General features: G+C 53.0%; 68 non-coding genes across 68 annotated transcripts; 46 read left to right on the top strand and 22 right to left on the bottom strand.

Moving 5' to 3' along the window:
- Positions 1-25: 25 nt before the first annotated feature.
- On the bottom strand, positions 26-97 carry Trnap-agg (transfer RNA proline (anticodon AGG)). Its single transcript has one exon. It is a non-coding gene; the product is annotated as a tRNA-Pro (tRNA).
- Positions 98-499: 402 nt separating this feature from the next.
- Positions 500-572, top strand: Trnav-cac (transfer RNA valine (anticodon CAC)). Its single transcript has one exon. It is a non-coding gene; the product is annotated as a tRNA-Val (tRNA).
- A 158-nt stretch (positions 573-730) lies between these two features.
- On the top strand, positions 731-803 carry Trnav-aac (transfer RNA valine (anticodon AAC)). The gene has a single exon. It is a non-coding gene; the product is annotated as a tRNA-Val (tRNA).
- A 194-nt stretch (positions 804-997) lies between these two features.
- Trnap-agg (transfer RNA proline (anticodon AGG)) lies at positions 998-1,069 on the bottom strand. Its single transcript has one exon. It is a non-coding gene; the product is annotated as a tRNA-Pro (tRNA).
- A 402-nt stretch (positions 1,070-1,471) lies between these two features.
- Trnav-cac (transfer RNA valine (anticodon CAC)) lies at positions 1,472-1,544 on the top strand. Its single transcript has one exon. It is a non-coding gene; the product is annotated as a tRNA-Val (tRNA).
- Positions 1,545-1,702: 158 nt separating this feature from the next.
- Positions 1,703-1,775, top strand: Trnav-aac (transfer RNA valine (anticodon AAC)). The gene has a single exon. It is a non-coding gene; the product is annotated as a tRNA-Val (tRNA).
- Positions 1,776-1,969: 194 nt separating this feature from the next.
- On the bottom strand, positions 1,970-2,041 carry Trnap-agg (transfer RNA proline (anticodon AGG)). The gene has a single exon. It is a non-coding gene; the product is annotated as a tRNA-Pro (tRNA).
- Positions 2,042-2,442: 401 nt separating this feature from the next.
- Trnav-cac (transfer RNA valine (anticodon CAC)) lies at positions 2,443-2,515 on the top strand. The gene has a single exon. It is a non-coding gene; the product is annotated as a tRNA-Val (tRNA).
- A 158-nt stretch (positions 2,516-2,673) lies between these two features.
- Positions 2,674-2,746, top strand: Trnav-aac (transfer RNA valine (anticodon AAC)). Its single transcript has one exon. It is a non-coding gene; the product is annotated as a tRNA-Val (tRNA).
- Positions 2,747-2,940: 194 nt separating this feature from the next.
- Positions 2,941-3,012, bottom strand: Trnap-agg (transfer RNA proline (anticodon AGG)). Its single transcript has one exon. It is a non-coding gene; the product is annotated as a tRNA-Pro (tRNA).
- Positions 3,013-3,413: 401 nt separating this feature from the next.
- Trnav-cac (transfer RNA valine (anticodon CAC)) lies at positions 3,414-3,486 on the top strand. The gene has a single exon. It is a non-coding gene; the product is annotated as a tRNA-Val (tRNA).
- A 158-nt stretch (positions 3,487-3,644) lies between these two features.
- Trnav-aac (transfer RNA valine (anticodon AAC)) lies at positions 3,645-3,717 on the top strand. Its single transcript has one exon. It is a non-coding gene; the product is annotated as a tRNA-Val (tRNA).
- Positions 3,718-3,911: 194 nt separating this feature from the next.
- Positions 3,912-3,983, bottom strand: Trnap-agg (transfer RNA proline (anticodon AGG)). The gene has a single exon. It is a non-coding gene; the product is annotated as a tRNA-Pro (tRNA).
- A 402-nt stretch (positions 3,984-4,385) lies between these two features.
- Trnav-cac (transfer RNA valine (anticodon CAC)) lies at positions 4,386-4,458 on the top strand. The gene has a single exon. It is a non-coding gene; the product is annotated as a tRNA-Val (tRNA).
- A 158-nt stretch (positions 4,459-4,616) lies between these two features.
- On the top strand, positions 4,617-4,689 carry Trnav-aac (transfer RNA valine (anticodon AAC)). The gene has a single exon. It is a non-coding gene; the product is annotated as a tRNA-Val (tRNA).
- A 194-nt stretch (positions 4,690-4,883) lies between these two features.
- Positions 4,884-4,955, bottom strand: Trnap-agg (transfer RNA proline (anticodon AGG)). Its single transcript has one exon. It is a non-coding gene; the product is annotated as a tRNA-Pro (tRNA).
- Positions 4,956-5,356: 401 nt separating this feature from the next.
- Positions 5,357-5,429, top strand: Trnav-cac (transfer RNA valine (anticodon CAC)). Its single transcript has one exon. It is a non-coding gene; the product is annotated as a tRNA-Val (tRNA).
- A 158-nt stretch (positions 5,430-5,587) lies between these two features.
- Trnav-aac (transfer RNA valine (anticodon AAC)) lies at positions 5,588-5,660 on the top strand. The gene has a single exon. It is a non-coding gene; the product is annotated as a tRNA-Val (tRNA).
- A 194-nt stretch (positions 5,661-5,854) lies between these two features.
- Trnap-agg (transfer RNA proline (anticodon AGG)) lies at positions 5,855-5,926 on the bottom strand. Its single transcript has one exon. It is a non-coding gene; the product is annotated as a tRNA-Pro (tRNA).
- A 402-nt stretch (positions 5,927-6,328) lies between these two features.
- Trnav-cac (transfer RNA valine (anticodon CAC)) lies at positions 6,329-6,401 on the top strand. Its single transcript has one exon. It is a non-coding gene; the product is annotated as a tRNA-Val (tRNA).
- Positions 6,402-6,559: 158 nt separating this feature from the next.
- On the top strand, positions 6,560-6,632 carry Trnav-aac (transfer RNA valine (anticodon AAC)). The gene has a single exon. It is a non-coding gene; the product is annotated as a tRNA-Val (tRNA).
- A 194-nt stretch (positions 6,633-6,826) lies between these two features.
- On the bottom strand, positions 6,827-6,898 carry Trnap-agg (transfer RNA proline (anticodon AGG)). Its single transcript has one exon. It is a non-coding gene; the product is annotated as a tRNA-Pro (tRNA).
- Positions 6,899-7,299: 401 nt separating this feature from the next.
- Trnav-cac (transfer RNA valine (anticodon CAC)) lies at positions 7,300-7,372 on the top strand. Its single transcript has one exon. It is a non-coding gene; the product is annotated as a tRNA-Val (tRNA).
- A 158-nt stretch (positions 7,373-7,530) lies between these two features.
- Trnav-aac (transfer RNA valine (anticodon AAC)) lies at positions 7,531-7,603 on the top strand. Its single transcript has one exon. It is a non-coding gene; the product is annotated as a tRNA-Val (tRNA).
- Positions 7,604-7,797: 194 nt separating this feature from the next.
- On the bottom strand, positions 7,798-7,869 carry Trnap-agg (transfer RNA proline (anticodon AGG)). Its single transcript has one exon. It is a non-coding gene; the product is annotated as a tRNA-Pro (tRNA).
- A 402-nt stretch (positions 7,870-8,271) lies between these two features.
- Positions 8,272-8,344, top strand: Trnav-cac (transfer RNA valine (anticodon CAC)). Its single transcript has one exon. It is a non-coding gene; the product is annotated as a tRNA-Val (tRNA).
- A 158-nt stretch (positions 8,345-8,502) lies between these two features.
- Positions 8,503-8,575, top strand: Trnav-aac (transfer RNA valine (anticodon AAC)). Its single transcript has one exon. It is a non-coding gene; the product is annotated as a tRNA-Val (tRNA).
- A 194-nt stretch (positions 8,576-8,769) lies between these two features.
- On the bottom strand, positions 8,770-8,841 carry Trnap-agg (transfer RNA proline (anticodon AGG)). Its single transcript has one exon. It is a non-coding gene; the product is annotated as a tRNA-Pro (tRNA).
- A 401-nt stretch (positions 8,842-9,242) lies between these two features.
- Positions 9,243-9,315, top strand: Trnav-cac (transfer RNA valine (anticodon CAC)). The gene has a single exon. It is a non-coding gene; the product is annotated as a tRNA-Val (tRNA).
- A 158-nt stretch (positions 9,316-9,473) lies between these two features.
- Positions 9,474-9,546, top strand: Trnav-aac (transfer RNA valine (anticodon AAC)). Its single transcript has one exon. It is a non-coding gene; the product is annotated as a tRNA-Val (tRNA).
- A 194-nt stretch (positions 9,547-9,740) lies between these two features.
- Trnap-agg (transfer RNA proline (anticodon AGG)) lies at positions 9,741-9,812 on the bottom strand. The gene has a single exon. It is a non-coding gene; the product is annotated as a tRNA-Pro (tRNA).
- A 402-nt stretch (positions 9,813-10,214) lies between these two features.
- Positions 10,215-10,287, top strand: Trnav-cac (transfer RNA valine (anticodon CAC)). Its single transcript has one exon. It is a non-coding gene; the product is annotated as a tRNA-Val (tRNA).
- A 158-nt stretch (positions 10,288-10,445) lies between these two features.
- Positions 10,446-10,518, top strand: Trnav-aac (transfer RNA valine (anticodon AAC)). Its single transcript has one exon. It is a non-coding gene; the product is annotated as a tRNA-Val (tRNA).
- A 194-nt stretch (positions 10,519-10,712) lies between these two features.
- Trnap-agg (transfer RNA proline (anticodon AGG)) lies at positions 10,713-10,784 on the bottom strand. The gene has a single exon. It is a non-coding gene; the product is annotated as a tRNA-Pro (tRNA).
- A 401-nt stretch (positions 10,785-11,185) lies between these two features.
- Trnav-cac (transfer RNA valine (anticodon CAC)) lies at positions 11,186-11,258 on the top strand. Its single transcript has one exon. It is a non-coding gene; the product is annotated as a tRNA-Val (tRNA).
- Positions 11,259-11,416: 158 nt separating this feature from the next.
- On the top strand, positions 11,417-11,489 carry Trnav-aac (transfer RNA valine (anticodon AAC)). The gene has a single exon. It is a non-coding gene; the product is annotated as a tRNA-Val (tRNA).
- Positions 11,490-11,683: 194 nt separating this feature from the next.
- Trnap-agg (transfer RNA proline (anticodon AGG)) lies at positions 11,684-11,755 on the bottom strand. The gene has a single exon. It is a non-coding gene; the product is annotated as a tRNA-Pro (tRNA).
- Positions 11,756-12,157: 402 nt separating this feature from the next.
- Trnav-cac (transfer RNA valine (anticodon CAC)) lies at positions 12,158-12,230 on the top strand. The gene has a single exon. It is a non-coding gene; the product is annotated as a tRNA-Val (tRNA).
- A 158-nt stretch (positions 12,231-12,388) lies between these two features.
- Positions 12,389-12,461, top strand: Trnav-aac (transfer RNA valine (anticodon AAC)). The gene has a single exon. It is a non-coding gene; the product is annotated as a tRNA-Val (tRNA).
- A 194-nt stretch (positions 12,462-12,655) lies between these two features.
- Positions 12,656-12,727, bottom strand: Trnap-agg (transfer RNA proline (anticodon AGG)). Its single transcript has one exon. It is a non-coding gene; the product is annotated as a tRNA-Pro (tRNA).
- Positions 12,728-13,128: 401 nt separating this feature from the next.
- Trnav-cac (transfer RNA valine (anticodon CAC)) lies at positions 13,129-13,201 on the top strand. Its single transcript has one exon. It is a non-coding gene; the product is annotated as a tRNA-Val (tRNA).
- Positions 13,202-13,359: 158 nt separating this feature from the next.
- Positions 13,360-13,432, top strand: Trnav-aac (transfer RNA valine (anticodon AAC)). Its single transcript has one exon. It is a non-coding gene; the product is annotated as a tRNA-Val (tRNA).
- A 194-nt stretch (positions 13,433-13,626) lies between these two features.
- Positions 13,627-13,698, bottom strand: Trnap-agg (transfer RNA proline (anticodon AGG)). The gene has a single exon. It is a non-coding gene; the product is annotated as a tRNA-Pro (tRNA).
- A 402-nt stretch (positions 13,699-14,100) lies between these two features.
- Trnav-cac (transfer RNA valine (anticodon CAC)) lies at positions 14,101-14,173 on the top strand. The gene has a single exon. It is a non-coding gene; the product is annotated as a tRNA-Val (tRNA).
- A 158-nt stretch (positions 14,174-14,331) lies between these two features.
- Positions 14,332-14,404, top strand: Trnav-aac (transfer RNA valine (anticodon AAC)). Its single transcript has one exon. It is a non-coding gene; the product is annotated as a tRNA-Val (tRNA).
- Positions 14,405-14,598: 194 nt separating this feature from the next.
- Positions 14,599-14,670, bottom strand: Trnap-agg (transfer RNA proline (anticodon AGG)). The gene has a single exon. It is a non-coding gene; the product is annotated as a tRNA-Pro (tRNA).
- Positions 14,671-15,071: 401 nt separating this feature from the next.
- Positions 15,072-15,144, top strand: Trnav-cac (transfer RNA valine (anticodon CAC)). The gene has a single exon. It is a non-coding gene; the product is annotated as a tRNA-Val (tRNA).
- A 158-nt stretch (positions 15,145-15,302) lies between these two features.
- Trnav-aac (transfer RNA valine (anticodon AAC)) lies at positions 15,303-15,375 on the top strand. The gene has a single exon. It is a non-coding gene; the product is annotated as a tRNA-Val (tRNA).
- Positions 15,376-16,042: 667 nt separating this feature from the next.
- Positions 16,043-16,115, top strand: Trnav-cac (transfer RNA valine (anticodon CAC)). Its single transcript has one exon. It is a non-coding gene; the product is annotated as a tRNA-Val (tRNA).
- A 158-nt stretch (positions 16,116-16,273) lies between these two features.
- Trnav-aac (transfer RNA valine (anticodon AAC)) lies at positions 16,274-16,346 on the top strand. The gene has a single exon. It is a non-coding gene; the product is annotated as a tRNA-Val (tRNA).
- Positions 16,347-16,540: 194 nt separating this feature from the next.
- On the bottom strand, positions 16,541-16,612 carry Trnap-agg (transfer RNA proline (anticodon AGG)). Its single transcript has one exon. It is a non-coding gene; the product is annotated as a tRNA-Pro (tRNA).
- Positions 16,613-17,014: 402 nt separating this feature from the next.
- Trnav-cac (transfer RNA valine (anticodon CAC)) lies at positions 17,015-17,087 on the top strand. Its single transcript has one exon. It is a non-coding gene; the product is annotated as a tRNA-Val (tRNA).
- A 158-nt stretch (positions 17,088-17,245) lies between these two features.
- Positions 17,246-17,318, top strand: Trnav-aac (transfer RNA valine (anticodon AAC)). Its single transcript has one exon. It is a non-coding gene; the product is annotated as a tRNA-Val (tRNA).
- A 194-nt stretch (positions 17,319-17,512) lies between these two features.
- Positions 17,513-17,584, bottom strand: Trnap-agg (transfer RNA proline (anticodon AGG)). The gene has a single exon. It is a non-coding gene; the product is annotated as a tRNA-Pro (tRNA).
- A 401-nt stretch (positions 17,585-17,985) lies between these two features.
- Positions 17,986-18,058, top strand: Trnav-cac (transfer RNA valine (anticodon CAC)). Its single transcript has one exon. It is a non-coding gene; the product is annotated as a tRNA-Val (tRNA).
- Positions 18,059-18,216: 158 nt separating this feature from the next.
- Trnav-aac (transfer RNA valine (anticodon AAC)) lies at positions 18,217-18,289 on the top strand. The gene has a single exon. It is a non-coding gene; the product is annotated as a tRNA-Val (tRNA).
- Positions 18,290-18,483: 194 nt separating this feature from the next.
- Trnap-agg (transfer RNA proline (anticodon AGG)) lies at positions 18,484-18,555 on the bottom strand. Its single transcript has one exon. It is a non-coding gene; the product is annotated as a tRNA-Pro (tRNA).
- A 402-nt stretch (positions 18,556-18,957) lies between these two features.
- Positions 18,958-19,030, top strand: Trnav-cac (transfer RNA valine (anticodon CAC)). The gene has a single exon. It is a non-coding gene; the product is annotated as a tRNA-Val (tRNA).
- A 158-nt stretch (positions 19,031-19,188) lies between these two features.
- On the top strand, positions 19,189-19,261 carry Trnav-aac (transfer RNA valine (anticodon AAC)). Its single transcript has one exon. It is a non-coding gene; the product is annotated as a tRNA-Val (tRNA).
- Positions 19,262-19,455: 194 nt separating this feature from the next.
- On the bottom strand, positions 19,456-19,527 carry Trnap-agg (transfer RNA proline (anticodon AGG)). The gene has a single exon. It is a non-coding gene; the product is annotated as a tRNA-Pro (tRNA).
- Positions 19,528-19,928: 401 nt separating this feature from the next.
- Positions 19,929-20,001, top strand: Trnav-cac (transfer RNA valine (anticodon CAC)). Its single transcript has one exon. It is a non-coding gene; the product is annotated as a tRNA-Val (tRNA).
- A 158-nt stretch (positions 20,002-20,159) lies between these two features.
- Positions 20,160-20,232, top strand: Trnav-aac (transfer RNA valine (anticodon AAC)). Its single transcript has one exon. It is a non-coding gene; the product is annotated as a tRNA-Val (tRNA).
- A 194-nt stretch (positions 20,233-20,426) lies between these two features.
- Trnap-agg (transfer RNA proline (anticodon AGG)) lies at positions 20,427-20,498 on the bottom strand. Its single transcript has one exon. It is a non-coding gene; the product is annotated as a tRNA-Pro (tRNA).
- Positions 20,499-20,900: 402 nt separating this feature from the next.
- Trnav-cac (transfer RNA valine (anticodon CAC)) lies at positions 20,901-20,973 on the top strand. The gene has a single exon. It is a non-coding gene; the product is annotated as a tRNA-Val (tRNA).
- Positions 20,974-21,131: 158 nt separating this feature from the next.
- On the top strand, positions 21,132-21,204 carry Trnav-aac (transfer RNA valine (anticodon AAC)). The gene has a single exon. It is a non-coding gene; the product is annotated as a tRNA-Val (tRNA).
- Positions 21,205-21,398: 194 nt separating this feature from the next.
- On the bottom strand, positions 21,399-21,470 carry Trnap-agg (transfer RNA proline (anticodon AGG)). The gene has a single exon. It is a non-coding gene; the product is annotated as a tRNA-Pro (tRNA).
- A 401-nt stretch (positions 21,471-21,871) lies between these two features.
- Trnav-cac (transfer RNA valine (anticodon CAC)) lies at positions 21,872-21,944 on the top strand. The gene has a single exon. It is a non-coding gene; the product is annotated as a tRNA-Val (tRNA).
- Positions 21,945-22,102: 158 nt separating this feature from the next.
- Trnav-aac (transfer RNA valine (anticodon AAC)) lies at positions 22,103-22,175 on the top strand. Its single transcript has one exon. It is a non-coding gene; the product is annotated as a tRNA-Val (tRNA).
- The last annotated feature ends 423 nt before the right edge of the window (positions 22,176-22,598 follow it).

Genomic DNA, 22,598 nt, shown 5'->3' with positions numbered 1-22,598 from the left:
TGCGATCAGTTTGGACGAAACGCTAGGGCTCGTCCGGGATTTGAACCCGGGACCTCCTGCACCCTAAGCAGGAATCATACCCCTAGACCAACGAGCCCTGTGACACGTCGAATGCCAGTTATTCCAGTCCCTCGATGTCTTCCAGGGTGCTCTGGAAGTCTCGTTTAGGCTGGCGGGATGGGGGCGGCGCGAATTCCCGCGGTCGGCGGCCTTCCTGGGCTATTGGTACCATCATGTAGAGCTGCCCCTGGGCTCGCACTGCCTGCTGCTGAGTAAGTGATTGCTTTTGCTGATATGACTTGCAATAACGACTGCGCGAAACGCCGCTATCTCGTTAGGGGCGCTACGGCAGACACCCTCTCGAGAACCCCGAATACTTGTTGAGCCCTCGGCTGCGATGGGTTCCAGGCTGACAAAAGAACTGTCGTGTGTGCATTCGCGGATGAGAGAAAGGCTGAGGCAAGTTCGAGTGAACAAGGATGGACTCCTCGGCTCCGTCGTTTCCGTAGTGTAGCGGTTATCACGTCTGCTTCACACGCAGAAGGTCCCCGGTTCTATCCCGGGCGGGAACAGTATTTTCCTGCCTATGTCGTATTGTACTCCAGTGAGCCTCGTCGTGTGTGCATCTGCTGCATGTCCCTTCGTTTTGCAAGTACCACATTTATTGAATTTTTTAGTTACGATGGCAACATCACTACAAGTTGTCTGTGAAGTAAGGTGCACTCAAGCAGTTTCCGTGGTGTAGCGGTCATCACGTCTGCCTAACACGCAGAAGGTCCCCGGTTCGATCCCGGGCGGAAACACTTTTTCATCACTTTAAGCAAGACTTACTAACATGCATCTGCTACCATCTGTACCCGAAACCTTCGTAATTGCCTTCATGCGTCGGACCAGAGTGTCAATTGCTCACATCAAATAAGAAATTCATTTGATATTGGCGGCGAGCTTTTTGCGCTGACTCAGCCACTGACGTGCGATCAGTTTGCACAAAACGCTAGGGCTCGTCCGGGATTTGAACCCGGGACCTCCTGCACCCTAAGCAGGAATCATACCCCTAGACCAACGAGCCCTGTGGCACGTCGAATGCCAGTTATTCCAGTCCCTCGATGTCTTCCAGGGTGCTCTGGAAGTCTCGTTTAGGCTAGCGGGATGGGGGCGGCGCGAATTCCCGCGGTCGGCGGCCTTCCTGGGCTATTGGTACCTTCATGTAGAGGTGCCCCTGGGCTCGCACTGCCTGCTGCTGAGAAAGTGATTGCTTTTGCTGATATGACTTGCAATAACGATTGCGCAAAACGCCGCTATCTCGTTAGGGGTGCTACGGCAGACACCCTCTCGAGAACCCCGAATACTTGTTGAGCCCTCGGCTGCGATGGGTTCCAGGCTGACAAAAGAACTGTCGTGTGTGCATTCGCGGATGAGAGAAAGGCTGAGGCAAGTTCGAGTGAACAAGGATGGACTCCTCGGCTCCGTCGTTTCCGTAGTGTAGCGGTTATCACGTCTGCTTCACACGCAGAAGGTCCCCGGTTCTATCCCGGGCGGGAACAGTATTTTTTTGCCTATGTCGTATTGTACTCCAGTGAGCCTCGTCGTGTGTGCATCTGCTGCATGTCCCTTCGTTTTGCAAGTACCACATTTATTGAATTTTTTAGTTACGATGGCAACATCAATACAAGTTGTCTGTGAAGTAAGGTGCACTCAAGCAGTTTCCGTGGTGTGGCGGTTGTCACGTCTGCCTAACACGCAGAAGGTCCCCGGTTCGATCCCGGGCGGAAACACTTTTTCATCACATTAAGCAAGACTTACTAACATGCATCTGCTACCATCTGTACCCGAAACCTCCGTAATTGCCTTCATGCGTCGGACCAGAGTGTCAATTGCTCACATCAAATAAGAAATTCATTTGACATTGGCGGCGAGCTTTTTGCGCTGACTCAGCCACTGACGTGTGATCAGTTTGCACAAAACGCTAGGGCTCGTCCAGGATTTGAACCCGGGACCACCTGCACCCTAAGCAGGAATCATACCCCTAGACCAACGAGCTTGTGGCACGGCGAATGCCAGTTATTCCAGTCCCTCGATGTCTTCCAGGGTGCTCTGGAAGTCTCGTTTAGGCTGGCGGGATGGGGGCGGCGCGAATTCCCGCGGTCGGCGGCCTTCCTGGGCTATTGGTACCTTCATGTAGAGCTGCCCCTGGGCTCGCACTGCCTGCTGCTGAGAAAGTGATTGCTTTTGCTGATATGACTTGCAATAACGACTGCGCGAAACGCCGCTATCTCATTAGGGGCGATACGGCAGACACCCTCTCGAGAACCCCGAAGACTTCTTGAGCCCTCGGCTGCGATGGGTTCCAGGCTGACAAAAGAACTGTCGTGTGTGCATTCGCGGATGAGAGAAAGGCTGAGGCAAGTTCGAGTGAACAAGGATGGACTCCTCGGCTCCGTCGTTTCCGTAGTGTAGCGGTTATCACGTCTGCTTCACACGCAGAAGGTCCCCGGTTCTATCCCGGGCGGGAACAGTATTTTCCTGCCTATGTCGTATTGTACTCCAGTGAGCCTCGTCGTGTGTGCATCTGCTGCATGTCCCTTCGTTTTGCAAGTACCACATTTATTGAATTTTTTAGTTACGATGGCAACATCAATACAAGTTGTCTGTGAAGTAAGGTGCACTCAAGCAGTTTCCGTGGTGTGGCGGTTGTCACGTCTGCCTAACACGCAGAAGGTCCCCGGTTCGATCCCGGGCGGAAACACTTTTTCATCACATTAAGCAAGACTTACTAACATGCATCTGCTACCATCTGTACCCGAAACCTCCGTAATTGCCTTCATGCGTCGGACCAGAGTGTCAATTGCTCACATCAAATAAGAAATTCATTTGACATTGGCGGCGAGCTTTTTGCGCTGACTCAGCCACTGACGTGTGATCAGTTTGCACAAAACGCTAGGGCTCGTCCAGGATTTGAACCCGGGACCACCTGCACCCTAAGCAGGAATCATACCCCTAGACCAACGAGCTTGTGGCACGGCGCATGCCAGTTATTCCAGTCCCTCGATGTCTTCCAGGGTGCTCTGGAAGTCTCGTTTAGGCTGGCGGGATGGGGGCGGCGCGAATTCCCGCGGTCGGCGGCCTTTCTGGGCTATTGGTACCTTCATGTAGAGCTGCCCCTGGGCTCGCAATGCCTGCTGCTGAGAAAGTGATTGCTTTTGCTGATATGACTTGCAATAACGACTGCGCGAAACGCCGCTATCTCGTTAGGGGCGCTACGGCAGACACCCTCTCGAGAACCCCGAATACTTGTTGAGCCCTCGGCTGCGATGGGTTCCAGGCTGACAAAAGAACTGTCGTGTGTGCATTCGCGGATGAGAGAAAGGCTGAGGCAAGTTCGAGTGAACAAGGATGGACTCCTCGGCTCCGTCGTTTCCGTAGTGTAGCGGTTATCACGTCTGCTTCACACGCAGAAGGTCCCCGGTTCTATCCCGGGCGGGAACAGTATTTTCCTGCCTATGTCGTATTGTACCTCAGTGAGCCTCGTCGTGTGTGCATCTGCTGCATGTCCCTTCGTTTTGCAAGTACCACATTTATTGAATTTTTTAGTTACAATGGCAACATCACTACAAGTTGTCTGTGAAGTAAGGAGCACTCAAGCAGTTTCCGTGGTGTAGCGGTTATCACGTCTGCCTAACACGCAGAAGGTCCCCGGTTCGATCCCGGGCGGAAACACTTTTTCATCACTTTAAGCAAGACTTACTAACATGCATCTGCTACCATCTGTACCCGAAACCTTCGTAATTGCCTTCATGCGTCGGACCGGAGTGTCAATTCCTCACATCAAATAAGAAATTCATTTGACATTGGCGGCGAGCTTTTTGCGCTGACTCAGCCACTGACGTGCGATCAGTTTGGACGAAACGCTAGGGCTCGTCCGGGATTTGAACCCGGGACCTCCTGCACCCTAAGCAGGAATCATACCCCTAGACCAACGAGCCCTGTGACACGTCGAATGCCAGTTATTCCAGTCCCTCGATGTCTTCCAGGGTGCTCTGGAAGTCTCGTTTAGGCTGGCGGGATGGGGGCGGCGCGAATTCCCGCGGTCGGCGGCCTTCCTGGGCTATTGGTACCATCATGTAGAGCTGCCCCTGGGCTCGCACTGCCTGCTGCTGAGTAAGTGATTGCTTTTGCTGATATGACTTGCAATAACGACTGCGCGAAACGCCGCTATCTCGTTAGGGGCGCTACGGCAGACACCCTCTCGAGAACCCCGAATACTTGTTGAGCCCTCGGCTGCGATGGGTTCCAGGCTGACAAAAGAACTGTCGTGTGTGCATTCGCGGATGAGAGAAAGGCTGAGGCAAGTTCGAGTGAACAAGGATGGACTCCTCGGCTCCGTCGTTTCCGTAGTGTAGCGGTTATCACGTCTGCTTCACACGCAGAAGGTCCCCGGTTCTATCCCGGGCGGGAACAGTATTTTCCTGCCTATGTCGTATTGTACTCCAGTGAGCCTCGTCGTGTGTGCATCTGCTGCATGTCCCTTCGTTTTGCAAGTACCACATTTATTGAATTTTTTAGTTACGATGGCAACATCAATACAAGTTGTCTGTGAAGTAAGGTGCACTCAAGCAGTTTCCGTGGTGTGGCGGTTGTCACGTCTGCCTAACACGCAGAAGGTCCCCGGTTCGATCCCGGGCGGAAACACTTTTTCATCACATTAAGCAAGACTTACTAACATGCATCTGCTACCATCTGTACCCGAAACCTCCGTAATTGCCTTCATGCGTCGGACCAGAGTGTCAATTGCTCACATCAAATAAGAAATTCATTTGACATTGGCGGCGAGCTTTTTGCGCTGACTCAGCCACTGACGTGTGATCAGTTTGCACAAAACGCTAAGGCTCGTCCAGGATTTGAACCCGGGACCACCTGCACCCTAAGCAGGAATCATACCCCTAGACCAACGAGCTTGTGGCACGGCGAATGCCAGTTATTCCAGTCCCTCGATGTCTTCCAGGGTGCTCTGGAAGTCTCGTTTAGGCTGGCGGTATGGGGGCGGCGCGAATTCCCGCGGTCGGCGGCCTTTCTGGGCTATTGGTACCTTCATGTAGAGCTGCCCCTGGGCTCGCACTGCCTGCTGCTGAGAAAGTGATTGCTTTTGCTGATATGACTTGCAATAACGACTGCGCGAAACGCCGCTATCTCGTTAGGGGCGCTACGGCAGACACCCTCTCGAGAACCCCGAAGACTTCTTGAGCCCTCGGCTGCGATGGGTTCCAGGCTGACAAAAGAACTGTCGTGTGTGCATTCGCGGATGAGAGAAAGGCTGAGGCAAGTTCGAGTGAACAAGGATGGACTCCTCGGCTCCGTCGTTTCCGTAGTGTAGCGGTTATCACGTCTGCTTCACACGCAGAAGGTCCCCGGTTCTTTCCCGGGCGGGAACAGTATTTTCCTGCCTATGTCGTATTGTACCTCAGTGAGCCTCGTCGTGTGTGCATCTGCTGCATGTCCCTTCGTTTTGCAAGTACCACATTTATTGAATTTTTTAGTTACAATGGCAACATCACTACAAGTTGTCTGTGAAGTAAGGAGCACTCAAGCAGTTTCCGTGGTGTAGCGGTTATCACGTCTGCCTAACACGCAGAAGGTCCCCGGTTCGATCCCGGGCGGAAACACTTTTTCATCACTTTAAGCAAGACTTACTAACATGCATCTGCTACCATCTGTACCCGAAACCTTCGTAATTGCCTTCATGCGTCGGACCAGAGTGTCAATTCCTCACATCAAATAAGAAATTCATTTGACATTGGCGGCGAGCTTTTTGCGCTGACTCAGCCACTGACGTGCGATCAGTTTGCACGAAACGCTAGGGCTCGTCCGGGATTTGAACCCGGGATCTCCTGCACCCTAAGCAGGAATCATACCCCTAGACCAACGAGCCCTGTGACACGTCGAATGCCAGTTATTCCAGTCCCTCGATGTCTTCCAGGGTGCTCTGGAAGTCTCGTTTAGGCTGGCGGGATGGGGGCGGCGCGAATTCCCGCGGTCGGCGGCCTTCCTGGGCTATTGGTACCATCATGTAGAGCTGCCCCTGGGCTCGCACTGCCTGCTGCTGAGTAAGTGATTGCTTTTGCTGATATGACTTGCAATAACGACTGCGCGAAACGCCGCTATCTCGTTAGGGGCGCTACGGCAGACACCCTCTCGAGAACCCCGAATACTTGTTGAGCCCTCGGCTGCGATGGGTTCCAGGCTGACAAAAGAACTGTCGTGTGTGCATTCGCGGATGAGAGAAAGGCTGAGGCAAGTTCGAGTGAACAAGGATGGACTCCTCGGCTCCGTCGTTTCCGTAGTGTAGCGGTTATCACGTCTGCTTCACACGCAGAAGGTCCCCGGTTCTATCCCGGGCGGGAACAGTATTTTCCTGCCTATGTCGTATTGTACTCCAGTGAGCCTCGTCGTGTGTGCATCTGCTGCATGTCCCTTCGTTTTGCAAGTACCACATTTATTGAATTTTTTAGTTACGATGGCAACATCAATACAAGTTGTCTGTGAAGTAAGGTGCACTCAAGCAGTTTCCGTGGTGTGGCGGTTGTCACGTCTGCCTAACACGCAGAAGGTCCCCGGTTCGATCCCGGGCGGAAACACTTTTTCATCACATTAAGCAAGACTTACTAACATGCATCTGCTACCATCTGTACCCGAAACCTCCGTAATTGCCTTCATGCGTCGGACCAGAGTGTCAATTGCTCACATCAAATAAGAAATTCATTTGACATTGGCGGCGAGCTTTTTGCGCTGACTCAGCCACTGACGTGTGATCAGTTTGCACAAAACGCTAGGGCTCGTCCAGGATTTGAACCCGGGACCACCTGCACCCTAAGCAGGAATCATACCCCTAGACCAACGAGCTTGTGGCACGGCGAATGCCAGTTATTCCAGTCCCTCGATGTCTTCCAGGGTGCTCTGGAAGTCTCGTTTAGGCTGGCGGGATGGGGGCGGCGCGAATTCCCGCGGTCGGCGGCCTTTCTGGGCTATTGGTACCTTCATGTAGAGCTGCCCCTGGGCTCGCACTGCCTGCTGCTGAGAAAGTGATTGCTTTTGCTGATATGACTTGCAATAACGACTGCGCGAAACGCCGCTATCTCGTTAGGGGCGCTACGGCAGACACCCTCTCGAGAACCCCGAAGACTTCTTGAGCCCTCGGCTGCGATGGGTTCCAGGCTGACAAAAGAACTGTCGTGTGTGCATTCGCGGATGAGAGAAAGGCTGAGGCAAGTTCGAGTGAACAAGGATGGACTCCTCGGCTCCGTCGTTTCCGTAGTGTAGCGGTTATCACGTCTGCTTCACACGCAGAAGGTCCCCGGTTCTATCCCGGGCGGGAACAGTATTTTCCTGCCTATGTCGTATTGTACCTCAGTGAGCCTCGTCGTGTGTGCATCTGCTGCATGTCCCTTCGTTTTGCAAGTACCACATTTATTGAATTTTTTAGTTACAATGGCAACATCACTACAAGTTGTCTGTGAAGTAAGGAGCACTCAAGCAGTTTCCGTGGTGTAGCGGTTATCACGTCTGCCTAACACGCAGAAGGTCCCCGGTTCGATCCCGGGCGAAAACACTTTTTCATCACTTTAAGCAAGACTTACTAACATGCATCTGCTACCATCTGTACCCGAAACCTTCGTAATTGCCTTCATGCGTCGGACCAGAGTGTCAATTCCTCACATCAAATAAGAAATTCATTTGACATTGGCGGCGAGCTTTTTGCGCTGACTCAGCCACTGACGTGCGATCAGTTTGCACGAAACGCTAGGGCTCGTCCGGGATTTGAACCCGGGACCTCCTGCACCCTAAGCAGGAATCATACCCCTAGACCAACGAGCCCTGTGACACGTCGAATGCCAGTTATTCCAGTCCCTCGATGTCTTCCAGGGTGCTCTGGAAGTCTCGTTTAGGCTGGCGGGATGGGGGCGGCGCGAATTCCCGCGGTCGGCGGCCTTCCTGGGCTATTGGTACCATCATGTAGAGCTGCCCCTGGGCTCGCACTGCCTGCTGCTGAGTAAGTGATTGCTTTTGCTGATATGACTTGCAATAACGACTGCGCGAAACGCCGCTATCTCGTTAGGGGCGCTACGGCAGACACCCTCTCGAGAACCCCGAATACTTGTTGAGCCCTCGGCTGCGATGGGTTCCAGGCTGACAAAAGAACTGTCGTGTGTGCATTCGCGGATGAGAGAAAGGCTGAGGCAAGTTCGAGTGAACAAGGATGGACTCCTCGGCTCCGTCGTTTCCGTAGTGTAGCGGTTATCACGTCTGCTTCACACGCAGAAGGTCCCCGGTTCTATCCCGGGCGGGAACAGTATTTTCCTGCCTATGTCGTATTGTACTCCAGTGAGCCTCGTCGTGTGTGCATCTGCTGCATGTCCCTTCGTTTTGCAAGTACCACATTTATTGAATTTTTTAGTTACGATGGCAACATCAATACAAGTTGTCTGTGAAGTAAGGTGCACTCAAGCAGTTTCCGTGGTGTGGCGGTTGTCACGTCTGCCTAACACGCAGAAGGTCCCCGGTTCGATCCCGGGCGGAAACACTTTTTCATCACATTAAGCAAGACTTACTAACATGCATCTGCTACCATCTGTACCCGAAACCTCCGTAATTGCCTTCATGCGTCGGACCAGAGTGTCAATTGCTCACATCAAATAAGAAATTCATTTGACATTGGCGGCGAGCTTTTTGCGCTGACTCAGCCACTGACGTGTGATCAGTTTGCACAAAACGCTAGGGCTCGTCCAGGATTTGAACCCGGGACCACCTGCACCCTAAGCAGGAATCATACCCCTAGACCAACGAGCTTGTGGCACGGCGAATGCCAGTTATTCCAGTCCCTCGATGTCTTCCAGGGTGCTCTGGAAGTCTCGTTTAGGCTGGCGGGATGGGGGCGGCGCGAATTCCCGCGGTCGGCGGCCTTTCTGGGCTATTGGTACCTTCATGTAGAGCTGCCCCTGGGCTCGCACTGCCTGCTGCTGAGAAAGTGATTGCTTTTGCTGATATGACTTGCAATAACGACTGCGCGAAACGCCGCTATCTCGTTAGGGGCGCTACGGCAGACACCCTCTCGAGAACCCCGAAGACTTCTTGAGCCCTCGGCTGCGATGGGTTCCAGGCTGACAAAAGAACTGTCGTGTGTGCATTCGCGGATGAGAGAAAGGCTGAGGCAAGTTCGAGTGAACAAGGATGGACTCCTCGGCTCCGTCGTTTCCGTAGTGTAGCGGTTATCACGTCTGCTTCACACGCAGAAGGTCCCCGGTTCTATCCCGGGCGGGAACAGTATTTTCCTGCCTATGTCGTATTGTACCTCAGTGAGCCTCGTCGTGTGTGCATCTGCTGCATGTCCCTTCGTTTTGCAAGTACCACATTTATTGAATTTTTTAGTTACAATGGCAACATCACTACAAGTTGTCTGTGAAGTAAGGAGCACTCAAGCAGTTTCCGTGGTGTAGCGGTTATCACGTCTGCCTAACACGCAGAAGGTCCCCGGTTCGATCCCGGGCGGAAACACTTTTTCATCACTTTAAGCAAGACTTACTAACATGCATCTGCTACCATCTGTACCCGAAACCTTCGTAATTGCCTTCATGCGTCGGACCAGAGTGTCAATTCCTCACATCAAATAAGAAATTCATTTGACATTGGCGGCGAGCTTTTTGCGCTGACTCAGCCACTGACGTGCGATCAGTTTGCACGAAACGCTAGGGCTCGTCCGGGATTTGAACCCGGGACCTCCTGCACCCTAAGCAGGAATCATACCCCTAGACCAACGAGCCCTGTGACACGTCGAATGCCAGTTATTCCAGTCCCTCGATGTCTTCCAGGGTGCTCTGGAAGTCTCGTTTAGGCTGGCGGGATGGGGGCGGCGCGAATTCCCGCGGTCGGCGGCCTTCCTGGGCTATTGGTACCATCATGTAGAGCTGCCCCTGGGCTCGCACTGCCTGCTGCTGAGTAAGTGATTGCTTTTGCTGATATGACTTGCAATAACGACTGCGCGAAACGCCGCTATCTCGTTAGGGGCGCTACGGCAGACACCCTCTCGAGAACCCCGAATACTTGTTGAGCCCTCGGCTGCGATGGGTTCCAGGCTGACAAAAGAACTGTCGTGTGTGCATTCGCGGATGAGAGAAAGGCTGAGGCAAGTTCGAGTGAACAAGGATGGACTCCTCGGCTCCGTCGTTTCCGTAGTGTAGCGGTTATCACGTCTGCTTCACACGCAGAAGGTCCCCGGTTCTATCCCGGGCGGGAACAGTATTTTCCTGCCTATGTCGTATTGTACTCCAGTGAGCCTCGTCGTGTGTGCATCTGCTGCATGTCCCTTCGTTTTGCAAGTACCACATTTATTGAATTTTTTAGTTACGATGGCAACATCAATACAAGTTGTCTGTGAAGTAAGGTGCACTCAAGCAGTTTCCGTGGTGTGGCGGTTGTCACGTCTGCCTAACACGCAGAAGGTCCCCGGTTCGATCCCGGGCGGAAACACTTTTTCATCACATTAAGCAAGACTTACTAACATGCATCTGCTACCATCTGTACCCGAAACCTCCGTAATTGCCTTCATGCGTCGGACCAGAGTGTCAATTGCTCACATCAAATAAGAAATTCATTTGACATTGGCGGCGAGCTTTTTGCGCTGACTCAGCCACTGACGTGTGATCAGTTTGCACAAAACGCTAGGGCTCGTCCAGGATTTGAACCCGGGACCACCTGCACCCTAAGCAGGAATCATACCCCTAGACCAACGAGCTTGTGGCACGGCGAATGCCAGTTATTCCAGTCCCTCGATGTCTTCCAGGGTGCTCTGGAAGTCTCGTTTAGGCTGGCGGGATGGGGGCGGCGCGAATTCCCGCGGTCGGCGGCCTTTCTGGGCTATTGGTACCTTCATGTAGAGCTGCCCCTGGGCTCGCACTGCCTGCTGCTGAGAAAGTGATTGCTTTTGCTGATATGACTTGCAATAACGACTGCGCGAAACGCCGCTATCTCGTTAGGGGCGCTACGGCAGACACCCTCTCGAGAACCCCGAAGACTTCTTGAGCCCTCGGCTGCGATGGGTTCCAGGCTGACAAAAGAACTGTCGTGTGTGCATTCGCGGATGAGAGAAAGGCTGAGGCAAGTTCGAGTGAACAAGGATGGACTCCTCGGCTCCGTCGTTTCCGTAGTGTAGCGGTTATCACGTCTGCTTCACACGCAGAAGGTCCCCGGTTCTATCCCGGGCGGGAACAGTATTTTCCTGCCTATGTCGTATTGTACCTCAGTGAGCCTCGTCGTGTGTGCATCTGCTGCATGTCCCTTCGTTTTGCAAGTACCACATTTATTGAATTTTTTAGTTACAATGGCAACATCACTACAAGTTGTCTGTGAAGTAAGGAGCACTCAAGCAGTTTCCGTGGTGTAGCGGTTATCACGTCTGCCTAACACGCAGAAGGTCCCCGGTTCGATCCCGGGCGGAAACACTTTTTCATCACTTTAAGCAAGACTTACTAACATGCATCTGCTACCATCTGTACCCGAAACCTTCGTAATTGCCTTCATGCGTCGGACCAGAGTGTCAATTCCTCACATCAAATAAGAAATTCATTTGACATTGGCGGCGAGCTTTTTGCGCTGACTCAGCCACTGACGTGCGATCAGTTTGCACGAAACGCTAGGGCTCGTCCGGGATTTGAACCCGGGACCTCCTGCACCCTAAGCAGGAATCATACCCCTAGACCAACGAGCCCTGTGACACGTCGAATGCCAGTTATTCCAGTCCCTCGATGTCTTCCAGGGTGCTCTGGAAGTCTCGTTTAGGCTGGCGGGATGGGGGCGGCGCGAATTCCCGCGGTCGGCGGCCTTCCTGGGCTATTGGTACCATCATGTAGAGCTGCCCCTGGGCTCGCACTGCCTGCTGCTGAGTAAGTGATTGCTTTTGCTGATATGACTTGCAATAACGACTGCGCGAAACGCCGCTATCTCGTTAGGGGCGCTACGGCAGACACCCTCTCGAGAACCCCGAAGACTTCTTGAGCCCTCGGCTGCGATGGGTTCCAGGCTGACAAAAGAACTGTCGTGTGTGCATTCGCGGATGAGAGAAAGGCTGAGGCAAGTTCGAGTGAACAAGGATGGACTCCTCGGCTCCGTCGTTTCCGTAGTGTAGCGGTTATCACGTCTGCTTCACACGCAGAAGGTCCCCGGTTCTATCCCGGGCGGGAACAGTATTTTCCTGCCTATGTCGTATTGTACTCCAGTGAGCCTCGTCGTGTGTGCATCTGCTGCATGTCCCTTCGTTTTGCAAGTACCACATTTATTGAATTTTTTAGTTACGATGGCAACATCAATACAAGTTGTCTGTGAAGTAAGGTGCACTCAAGCAGTTTCCGTGGTGTGGCGGTTGTCACGTCTGCCTAACACGCAGAAGGTCCCCGGTTCGATCCCGGGCGGAAACACTTTTTCATCACATTAAGCAAGACTTACTAACATGCATCTGCTACCATCTGTACCCGAAACCTCCGTAATTGCCTTCATGCGTCGGACCAGAGTGTCAATTGCTCACATCAAATAAGAAATTCATTTGACATTGGCGGCGAGCTTTTTGCGCTGACTCAGCCACTGACGTGTGATCAGTTTGCACAAAACGCTAGGGCTCGTCCAGGATTTGAACCCGGGACCACCTGCACCCTAAGCAGGAATCATACCCCTAGACCAACGAGCTTGTGGCACGGCGAATGCCAGTTATTCCAGTCCCTCGATGTCTTCCAGGGTGCACTGGAAGTCTCGTTTAGGCTGGCGGGATGGGGGCGGCGCGAATTCCCGCGGTCGGCGGCCTTCCTGGGCTATTGGTACCTTCATGTAGAGCTGCCCCTGGGCTCGCACTGCCTGCTGCTGAGAAAGTGATTGCTTTTGCTGATATGACTTGCAATAACGACTGCGCGAAACGCCGCTATCTCGTTAGGGGCGCTACGGCAGACACCCTCTCGAGAACCCCGAAGACTTCTTGAGCCCTCGGCTGCGATGGGTTCCAGGCTGACAAAAGAACTGTCGTGTGTGCATTCGCGGATGAGAGAAAGGCTGAGGCAAGTTCGAGTGAACAAGGATGGACTCCTCGGCTCCGTCGTTTCCGTAGTGTAGCGGTTATCACGTCTGCTTCACACGCAGAAGGTCCCCGGTTCTATCCCGGGCGGGAACAGTATTTTCCTGCCTATGTCGTATTGTACCTCAGTGAGCCTCGTCGTGTGTGCATCTGCTGCATGTCCCTTCGTTTTGCAAGTACCACATTTATTGAATTTTTTAGTTACAATGGCAACATCACTACAAGTTGTCTGTGAAGTAAGGAGCACTCAAGCAGTTTCCGTGGTGTAGCGGTTATCACGTCTGCCTAACACGCAGAAGGTCCCCGGTTCGATCCCGGGCGGAAACACTTTTTCATCACTTTAAGCAAGACTTACTAACATGCATCTGCTACCATCTGTACCCGAAACCTTCGTAATTGCCTTCATGCGTCGGACCAGAGTGTCAATTCCTCACATCAAATAAGAAATTCATTTGACATTGGCGGCGAGCTTTTTGCGCTGACTCAGCCACTGACGTGCGATCAGTTTGCACGAAACGCTAGGGCTCGTCCGGGATTTGAACCCGGGACCTCCTGCTCCCTAAGCAGGAATCATACCCCTAGACCAACGAGCCCTGTGACACGTCGAATGCCAGTTATTCCAGTCCCTCGATGTCTTCCAGGGTGCTCTGGAAGTCTCGTTTAGGCTGGCGGGATGGGGGCGGCGCGAATTCCCGCGGTCGGCGGCCTTCCTGGGCTATTGGTACCTTCATGTAGAGCTGCCCCTGGGCTCGCACTGCCTGCTGCTGAGTAAGTGATTGCTTTTGCTGATATGACTTGCAATAACGACTGCGCGAAACGCCGCTATCTCGTTAGGGGCGCTACGGCAGACACCCTCTCGAGAACCCCGAATACTTGTTGAGCCCTCGGCTGCGATGGGTTCCAGGCTGACAAAAGAACTGTCGTGTGTGCATTCGCGGATGAGAGAAAGGCTGAGGCAAGTTCGAGTGAACAAGGATGGACTCCTCGGCTCCGTCGTTTCCGTAGTGTAGCGGTTATCACGTCTGCTTCACACGCAGAAGGTCCCCGGTTCTATCCCGGGCGGGAACAGTATTTTCCTGCCTATGTCGTATTGTACTCCAGTGAGCCTCGTCGTGTGTGCATCTGCTGCATGTCCCTTCGTTTTGCAAGTACCACATTTATTGAATTTTTTAGTTACGATGGCAACATCAATACAAGTTGTCTGTGAAGTAAGGTGCACTCAAGCAGTTTCCGTGGTGTGGCGGTAGTCACGTCTGCCTAACACGCAGAAGGTCCCCGGTTCGATCCCGGGCGGAAACACTTTTTCATCACATTAAGCAAGACTTACTAACATGCATCTGCTACCATCTGTACCCGAAACCTCCGTAATTGCCTTCATGCGTCGGACCAGAGTGTCAATTGCTCACATCAAATAAGAAATTCATTTGACATTGGCGGCGAGCTTTTTGCGCTGACTCAGCCACTGACGTGTGATCAGTTTGCACAAAACGCTAGGGCTCGTCCAGGATTTGAACCCGGGACCACCTGCACCCTAAGCAGGAATCATACCCCTAGACCAACGAGCTTGTGGCACGGCGAATGCCAGTTATTCCAGTCCCTCGATGTCTTCCAGGGTGCTCTGGAAGTCTCGTTTAGGCTGGCGGGATGGGGGCGGCGCGAATTCCCGCGGTCGGCGGCCTTCCTGGGCTATTGGTACCTTCATGTAGAGCTGCCCCTGGGCTCGCACTGCCTGCTGCTGAGAAAGTGATTGCTTTTGCTGATATGACTTGCAATAACGACTGCGCGAAACGCCGCTATCTCGTTAGGGGCGCTACGGCAGACACCCTCTCGAGAACCCCGAAGACTTCTTGAGCCCTCGGCTGCGATGGGTTCCAGGCTGACAAAAGAACTGTCGTGTGTGCATTCGCGGATGAGAGAAAGGCTGAGGCAAGTTCGAGTGAACAAGGATGGACTCCTCGGCTCCGTCGTTTCCGTAGTGTAGCGGTTATCACGTCTGCTTCACACGCAGAAGGTCCCCGGTTCTATCCCGGGCGGGAACAGTATTTTCCTGCCTATGTCGTATTGTACCTCAGTGAGCCTCGTCGTGTGTGCATCTGCTGCATGTCCCTTCGTTTTGCAAGTACCACATTTATTGAATTTTTTAGTTACGATGGCAACATCAATACAAGTTGTCTGTGAAGTAAGGTGCACTCAAGCAGTTTCCGTGGTGTGGCGGTTGTCACGTCTGCCTAACACGCAGAAGGTCCCCGGTTCGATCCCGGGCGGAAACACTTTTTCATCACATTAAGCAAGACTTACTAACATGCATCTGCTACCATCTGTACCCGAAACCTCCGTAATTGCCTTCATGCGTCGGACCAGAGTGTCAATTGCTCACATCAAATAAGAAATTCATTTGACATTGGCGGCGAGCTTTTTGCGCTGACTCAGCCACTGACGTGTGATCAGTTTGCACAAAACGCTAGGGCTCGTCCAGGATTTGAACCCGGGACCACCTGCACCCTAAGCAGGATTCATACCCCTAGACCAACGAGCTTGTGGCACGGCGAATGCCAGTTATTCCAGTCCCTCGATGTCTTCCAGGGTGCTCTGGAAGTCTCGTTTAGGCTGGCGGGATGGGGGCGGCGCGAATTCCCGCGGTCGGCGGCCTTCCTGGGCTATTGGTACCTTCATGTAGAGCTGCCCCTGGGCTCGCACTGCCTGCTGCTGAGAAAGTGATTGCTTTTGCTGATATGACTTGCAATAACGACTGCGCGAAACGCCGCTATCTCGTTAGGGGCGCTACGGCAGACACCCTCTCGAGAACCCCGAAGACTTCTTGAGCCCTCGGCTGCGATGGGTTCCAGGCTGACAAAAGAACTGTCGTGTGTGCATTCGCGGATGAGAGAAAGGCTGAGGCAAGTTCGAGTGAACAAGGATGGACTCCTCGGCTCCGTCGTTTCCGTAGTGTAGCGGTTATCACGTCTGCTTCACACGCAGAAGGTCCCCGGTTCTATCCCGGGCGGGAACAGTATTTTCCTGCCTATGTCGTATTGTACCTCAGTGAGCCTCGTCGTGTGTGCATCTGCTGCATGTCCCTTCGTTTTGCAAGTACCACATTTATTGAATTTTTTAGTTACAATGGCAACATCACTACAAGTTGTCTGTGAAGTAAGGAGCACTCAAGCAGTTTCCGTGGTGTAGCGGTTATCACGTCTGCCTAACACGCAGAAGGTCCCCGGTTCGATCCCGGGCGGAAACACTTTTTCATCACTTTAAGCAAGACTTACTAACATGCATCTGCTACCATCTGTACCCGAAACCTTCGTAATTGCCTTCATGCGTCGGACCAGAGTGTCAATTCCTCACATCAAATAAGAAATTCATTTGACATTGGCGGCGAGCTTTTTGCGCTGACTCAGCCACTGACGTGCGATCAGTTTGCACGAAACGCTAGGGCTCGTCCGGGATTTGAACCCGGGACCTCCTGCACCCTAAGCAGGAATCATACCCCTAGACCAACGAGCCCTGTGACACGTCGAATGCCAGTTATTCCAGTCCCTCGATGTCTTCCAGGGTGCTCTGGAAGTCTCGTTTAGGCTGGCGGGATGGGGGCGGCGCGAATTCCCGCGGTCGGCGGCCTTCCTGGGCTATTGGTACCTTCATGTAGAGCTGCCCCTGGGCTCGCACTGCCTGCTGCTGAGAAAGTGATTGCTTTTGCTGATATGACTTGCAATAACGACTGCGCGAAACGCCGCTATCTCGTTAGGGGCGCTACGGCAGACACCCTCTCGAGAACCCCGAATACTTGTTGAGCCCTCGGCTGCGATGGGTTCCAGGCTGACAAAAGAACTGTCGTGTGTGCATTCGCGGATGAGAGAAAGGCTGAGGCAAGTTCGAGTGAACAAGGATGGACTCCTCGGCTCCGTCGTTTCCGTAGTGTAGCGGTTATCACGTCTGCTTCACACGCAGAAGGTCCCCGGTTCTATCCCGGGCGGGAACAGTATTTTCCTGCCTATGTCGTATTGTACTCCAGTGAGCCTCGTCGTGTGTGCATCTGCTGCATGTCCCTTCGTTTTGCAAGTACCACATTTATTGAATTTTTTAGTTACGATGGCAACATCAATACAAGTTGTCTGTGAAGTAAGGTGCACTCAAGCAGTTTCCGTGGTGTGGCGGTTGTCACGTCTGCCTAACACGCAGAAGGTCCCCGGTTCGATCCCGGGCGGAAACACTTTTTCATCACATTAAGCAAGACTTACTAACATGCATCTGCTACCATCTGTACCCGAAACCTCCGTAATTGCCTTCATGCGTCGGACCAGAGTGTCAATTGCTCACATCAAATAAGAAATTCATTTGACATTGGCGGCGAGCTTTTTGCGCTGACTCAGCCACTGACGTGTGATCAGTTTGCACAAAACGCTAGGGCTCGTCCAGGATTTGAACCCGGGACCACCTGCACCCTAAGCAGGAATCATACCCCTAGACCAACGAGCTTGTGGCACGGCGAATGCCAGTTATTCCAGTCCCTCGATGTCTTCCAGGGTGCTCTGGAAGTCTCGTTTAGGCTGGCGGGATGGGGGCGGCGCGAATTCCCGCGGTCGGCGGCCTTCCTGGGCTATTGGTACCTTCATGTAGAGCTGCCCCTGGGCTCGCACTGCCTGCTGCTGAGAAAGTGATTGCTTTTGCTGATATGACTTGCAATAACGACTGCGCGAAACGCCGCTATCTCGTTAGGGGCGCTACGTCAGACACCCTCTCGAGAACCCCGAATACTTGTTGAGCCCTCGGCTGCGATGGGTTCCAGGCTGACAAAAGAACTGTCGTGTGTGCATTCGCGGATGAGAGAAAGGCTGAGGCAAGTTCGAGTGAACAAGGATGGACTCCTCGGCTCCGTCGTTTCCGTAGTGTAGCGGTTATCACGTCTGCTTCACACGCAGAAGGTCCCCGGTTCTATCCCGGGCGGGAACAGTATTTTCCTGCCTATGTCGTATTGTACTCCAGTGAGCCTCGTCGTGTGTGCATCTGCTGCATGTCCCTTCGTTTTGCAAGTACCACATTTATTGAATTTTTTAGTTACGATGGCAACATCAATACAAGTTGTCTGTGAAGTAAGGTGCACTCAAGCAGTTTCCGTGGTGTGGCGGTTGTCACGTCTGCCTAACACGCAGAAGGTCCCCGGTTCGATCCCGGGCGGAAACACTTTTTCATCACTTTAAGCAAGACTTACTAACATGCATCTGCTACCATCTGTACCCGAAACCTTCGTAATTGCCTTCATGCGTCGGACCAGAGTGTCAATTCCTCACATCAAATAAGAAATTCATTTGACATTGGCGGCGAGCTTTTTGCGCTGACTCAGCCACTGACGTGCGATCAGTTTGCACGAAACGCTAGGGCTCGTCCGGGATTTGAACCCGGGACCTCCTGCACCCTAAGCAGGAATCATACCCCTAGACCAACGAGCCCTGTGACACGTCGAATGCCAGTTATTCCAGTCCCTCGATGTCTTCCAGGGTGCTCTGGAAGTCTCGTTTAGGCTGGCGGGATGGGGGCGGCGCGAATTCCCGCGGTCGGCGGCCTTCCTGGGCTATTGGTACCTTCATGTAGAGCTGCCCCTGGGCTCGCACTGCCTGCTGCTGAGTAAGTGATTGCTTTTGCTGATATGACTTGCAATAACGACTGCGCGAAACGCCGCTATCTCGTTAGGGGCGCTACGGCAGACACCCTCTCGAGAACCCCGAATACTTGTTGAGCCCTCGGCTGCGATGGGTTCCAGGCTGACAAAAGAACTGTCGTGTGTGCATTCGCGGATGAGAGAAAGGCTGAGGCAAGTTCGAGTGAACAAGGATGGACTCCTCGGCTCCGTCGTTTCCGTAGTGTAGCGGTTATCACGTCTGCTTCACACGCAGAAGGTCCCCGGTTCTATCCCGGGCGGGAACAGTATTTTCCTGCCTATGTCGTATTGTACTCCAGTGAGCCTCGTCGTGTGTGCATCTGCTGCATGTCCCTTCGTTTTGCAAGTACCACATTTATTGAATTTTTTAGTTACGATGGCAACATCAATACAAGTTGTCTGTGAAGTAAGGTGCACTCAAGCAGTTTCCGTGGTGTGGCGGTAGTCACGTCTGCCTAACACGCAGAAGGTCCCCGGTTCGATCCCGGGCGGAAACACTTTTTCATCACATTAAGCAAGACTTACTAACATGCATCTGCTACCATCTGTACCCGAAACCTCCGTAATTGCCTTCATGCGTCGGACCAGAGTGTCAATTGCTCACATCAAATAAGAAATTCATTTGACATTGGCGGCGAGCTTTTTGCGCTGACTCAGCCACTGACGTGTGATCAGTTTGCACAAAACGCTAGGGCTCGTCCAGGATTTGAACCCGGGACCACCTGCACCCTAAGCAGGAATCATACCCCTAGACCAACGAGCTTGTGGCACGGCGAATGCCAGTTATTCCAGTCCCTCGATGTCTTCCAGGGTGCTCTGGAAGTCTCGTTTAGGCTGGCGGGATGGGGGCGGCGCGAATTCCCGCGGTCGGCGGCCTTCCTGGGCTATTGGTACCTTCATGTAGAGCTGCCCCTGGGCTCGCACTGCCTGCTGCTGAGAAAGTGATTGCTTTTGCTGATATGACTTGCAATAACGACTGCGCGAAACGCCGCTATCTCGTTAGGGGCGCTACGGCAGACACCCTCTCGAGAACCCCGAATACTTGTTGAGCCCTCGGCTGCGATGGGTTCCAGGCTGACAAAAGAACTGTCGTGTGTGCATTCGCGGATGAGAGAAAGGCTGAGGCAAGTTCGAGTGAACAAGGATGGACTCCTCGGCTCCGTCGTTTCCGTAGTGTAGCGGTTATCACGTCTGCTTCACACGCAGAAGGTCCCCGGTTCTATCCCGGGCGGGAACAGTATTTTCCTGCCTATGTCGTATTGTACCTCAGTGAGCCTCGTCGTGTTTGCATCTGCTGCATGTCCCTTCGTTTTGCAAGTACCACATTTATTGAATTTTTTAGTTACAATGGCAACATCACTACAAGTTGTCTGTGAAGTAAGGAGCACTCAAGCAGTTTCCGTGGTGTAGCGGTTATCACGTCTGCCTAACACGCAGAAGGTCCCCGGTTCGATCCCGGGCGGAAACACTTTTTCATCACTTTAAGCAAGACTTACTAACATGCATCTGCTACCATCTGTACCCGAAACCTTCGTAATTGCCTTCATGCGTCGGACCAGAGTGTCAATTCCTCACATCAAATAAGAAATTCATTTGACATTGGCGGCGAGCTTTTTGCGCTGACTCAGCCACTGACGTGCGATCAGTTTGCACGAAACGCTAGGGCTCGTCCGGGATTTGAACCCGGGACCTCCTGCACCCTAAGCAGGAATCATACCCCTAGACCAACGAGCCCTGTGACACGTCGAATGCCAGTTATTCCAGTCCTTCGATGTCTTCCAGGGTGCTCTGGAAGTCTCGTTTAGGCTGGCGGGATGGGGGCGGCGCGAATTCCCGCGGTCGGCGGCCTTCCTGGGCTATTGGTACCTTCATGTAGAGCTGCCCCTGGGCTCGCACTGCCTGCTGCTGAGAAAGTGATTGCTTTTGCTGATATGACTTGCAATAACGACTGCGCGAAACGCCGCTATCTCGTTAGGGGCGCTACGGCAGACACCCTCTCGAGAACCCCGAATACTTGTTGAGCCCTCGGCTGCGATGGGTTCCAGGCTGACAAAAGAACTGTCGTGTGTGCATTCGCGGATGAGAGAAAGGCTGAGGCAAGTTCGAGTGAACAAGGATGGACTCCTCGGCTCCGTCGTTTCCGTAGTGTAGCGGTTATCACGTCTGCTTCACACGCAGAAGGTCCCCGGTTCTATCCCGGGCGGGAACAGTATTTTCCTGCCTATGTCGTATTGTACTCCAGTGAGCCTCGTCGTGTGTGCATCTGCTGCATGTCCCTTCGTTTTGCAAGTACCACATTTATTGAATTTTTTAGTTACGATGGCAACATCACTACAAGTTGTCTGTGAAGTAAGGTGCACTCAAGCAGTTTCCGTGGTGTGGCGGTTGTCACGTCTGGCTAACACGCAGAAGGTCCCCGGTTCGATCCCGGGCGGAAACACTTTTTCATCACATTAAGCAAGACTTACTAACATGCATCTGCTACCATCTGTACCCGAAACCTCCGTAATTGCCTTCATGCGTCGCACCAGAGTGTCAATTCCTCACATCAAATAAGAAATTCATTTGACATTGGCGGCGAGCTTTTTGCGCTGACTCAGCCACTGACGTGTGATCAGTTTGCACAAAACGCTAGGGCTCGTCCAGGATTTGAACCCGGGACCACCTGCACCCTAAGCAGGAATCATACCCCTAGACCAACGAGCTTGTGGCACGGCGAATGCCAGTTATTCCAGTCCCTCGATGTCTTCCAGGGTGCTCTGGAAGTCTCGTTTAGGCTGGCGGGATGGGGGCGGCGCGAATTCCCGCGGTCGGCGGCCTTCCTGGGCTATTGGTACCTTCATGTAGAGCTGCCCCTGGGCTCGCACTGCCTGCTGCTGAGTAAGTGATTGCTTTTGCTGATATGACTTGCAATAACGACTGCGCGAAACGCCGCTATCTCGTTAGGGGCGCTACGGCAGACACCCTCTCGAGAACCCCGAAGACTTCTTGAGCCCTCTGCTGCGATGGGTTCCAGGCTGACAAAAGAACTGTCGTGTGTGCATTCGCGGATGAGAGAAAGGCTGAGGCAAGTTCGAGTGAACAAGGATGGACTCCTCGGCTCCGTCGTTTCCGTAGTGTAGCGGTTATCACGTCTGCTTCACACGCAGAAGGTCCCCGGTTCTTTCCCGGGCGGGAACAGTATTTTCCTGCCTATGTCGTATTGTACTCCAGTGAGCCTCGTCGTGTGTGCATCTGCTGCATGTCCCTTCGTTTTGCAAGTACCACATTTATTGAATTTTTTAGTTACGATGGCAACATCAATACAAGTTGTCTGTGAAGTAAGGTGCACTCAAGCAGTTTCCGTGGTGTGGCGGTTGTCACGTCTGCCTAACACGCAGAAGGTCCCCGGTTCGATCCCGGGCGGAAACACTTTTTCATCACATTAAGCAAGACTTACTAACATGCATCTGCTACCATCTGTACCCGAAACCTCCGTAATTGCCTTCATGCGTCGGACCAGAGTGTCAATTGCTCACATCAAATAAGAAATTCATTTGACATTGGCGGCGAGCTTTTTGCGCTGACTCAGCCACTGACGTGTGATCAGTTTGCACAAAACGCTAGGGCTCGTCCAGGATTTGAACCCGGGACCACCTGCACCCTAAGCAGGATTCATACCCCTAGACCAACGAGCTTGTGGCACGGCGAATGCCAGTTATTCCAGTCCCTCGATGTCTTCCAGGGTGCTCTGGAAGTCTCGTTTAGGCTGGCGGGATGGGGGCGGCGCGAATTCCCGCGGTCGGCGGCCTTCCTGGGCTATTGGTACCTTCATGTAGAGCTGCCCCTGGGCTC

The sequence above is a fragment of the Schistocerca cancellata genome, chromosome 2 (assembly GCF_023864275.1).
Source record: "Schistocerca cancellata isolate TAMUIC-IGC-003103 chromosome 2, iqSchCanc2.1, whole genome shotgun sequence".
Lineage (NCBI taxonomy): Eukaryota > Metazoa > Arthropoda > Insecta > Orthoptera > Acrididae > Schistocerca > Schistocerca cancellata.
The sequence above is the reverse complement of the archived record's forward strand: the minus strand, read 5'-3'. Positions and strand labels throughout refer to the sequence as shown.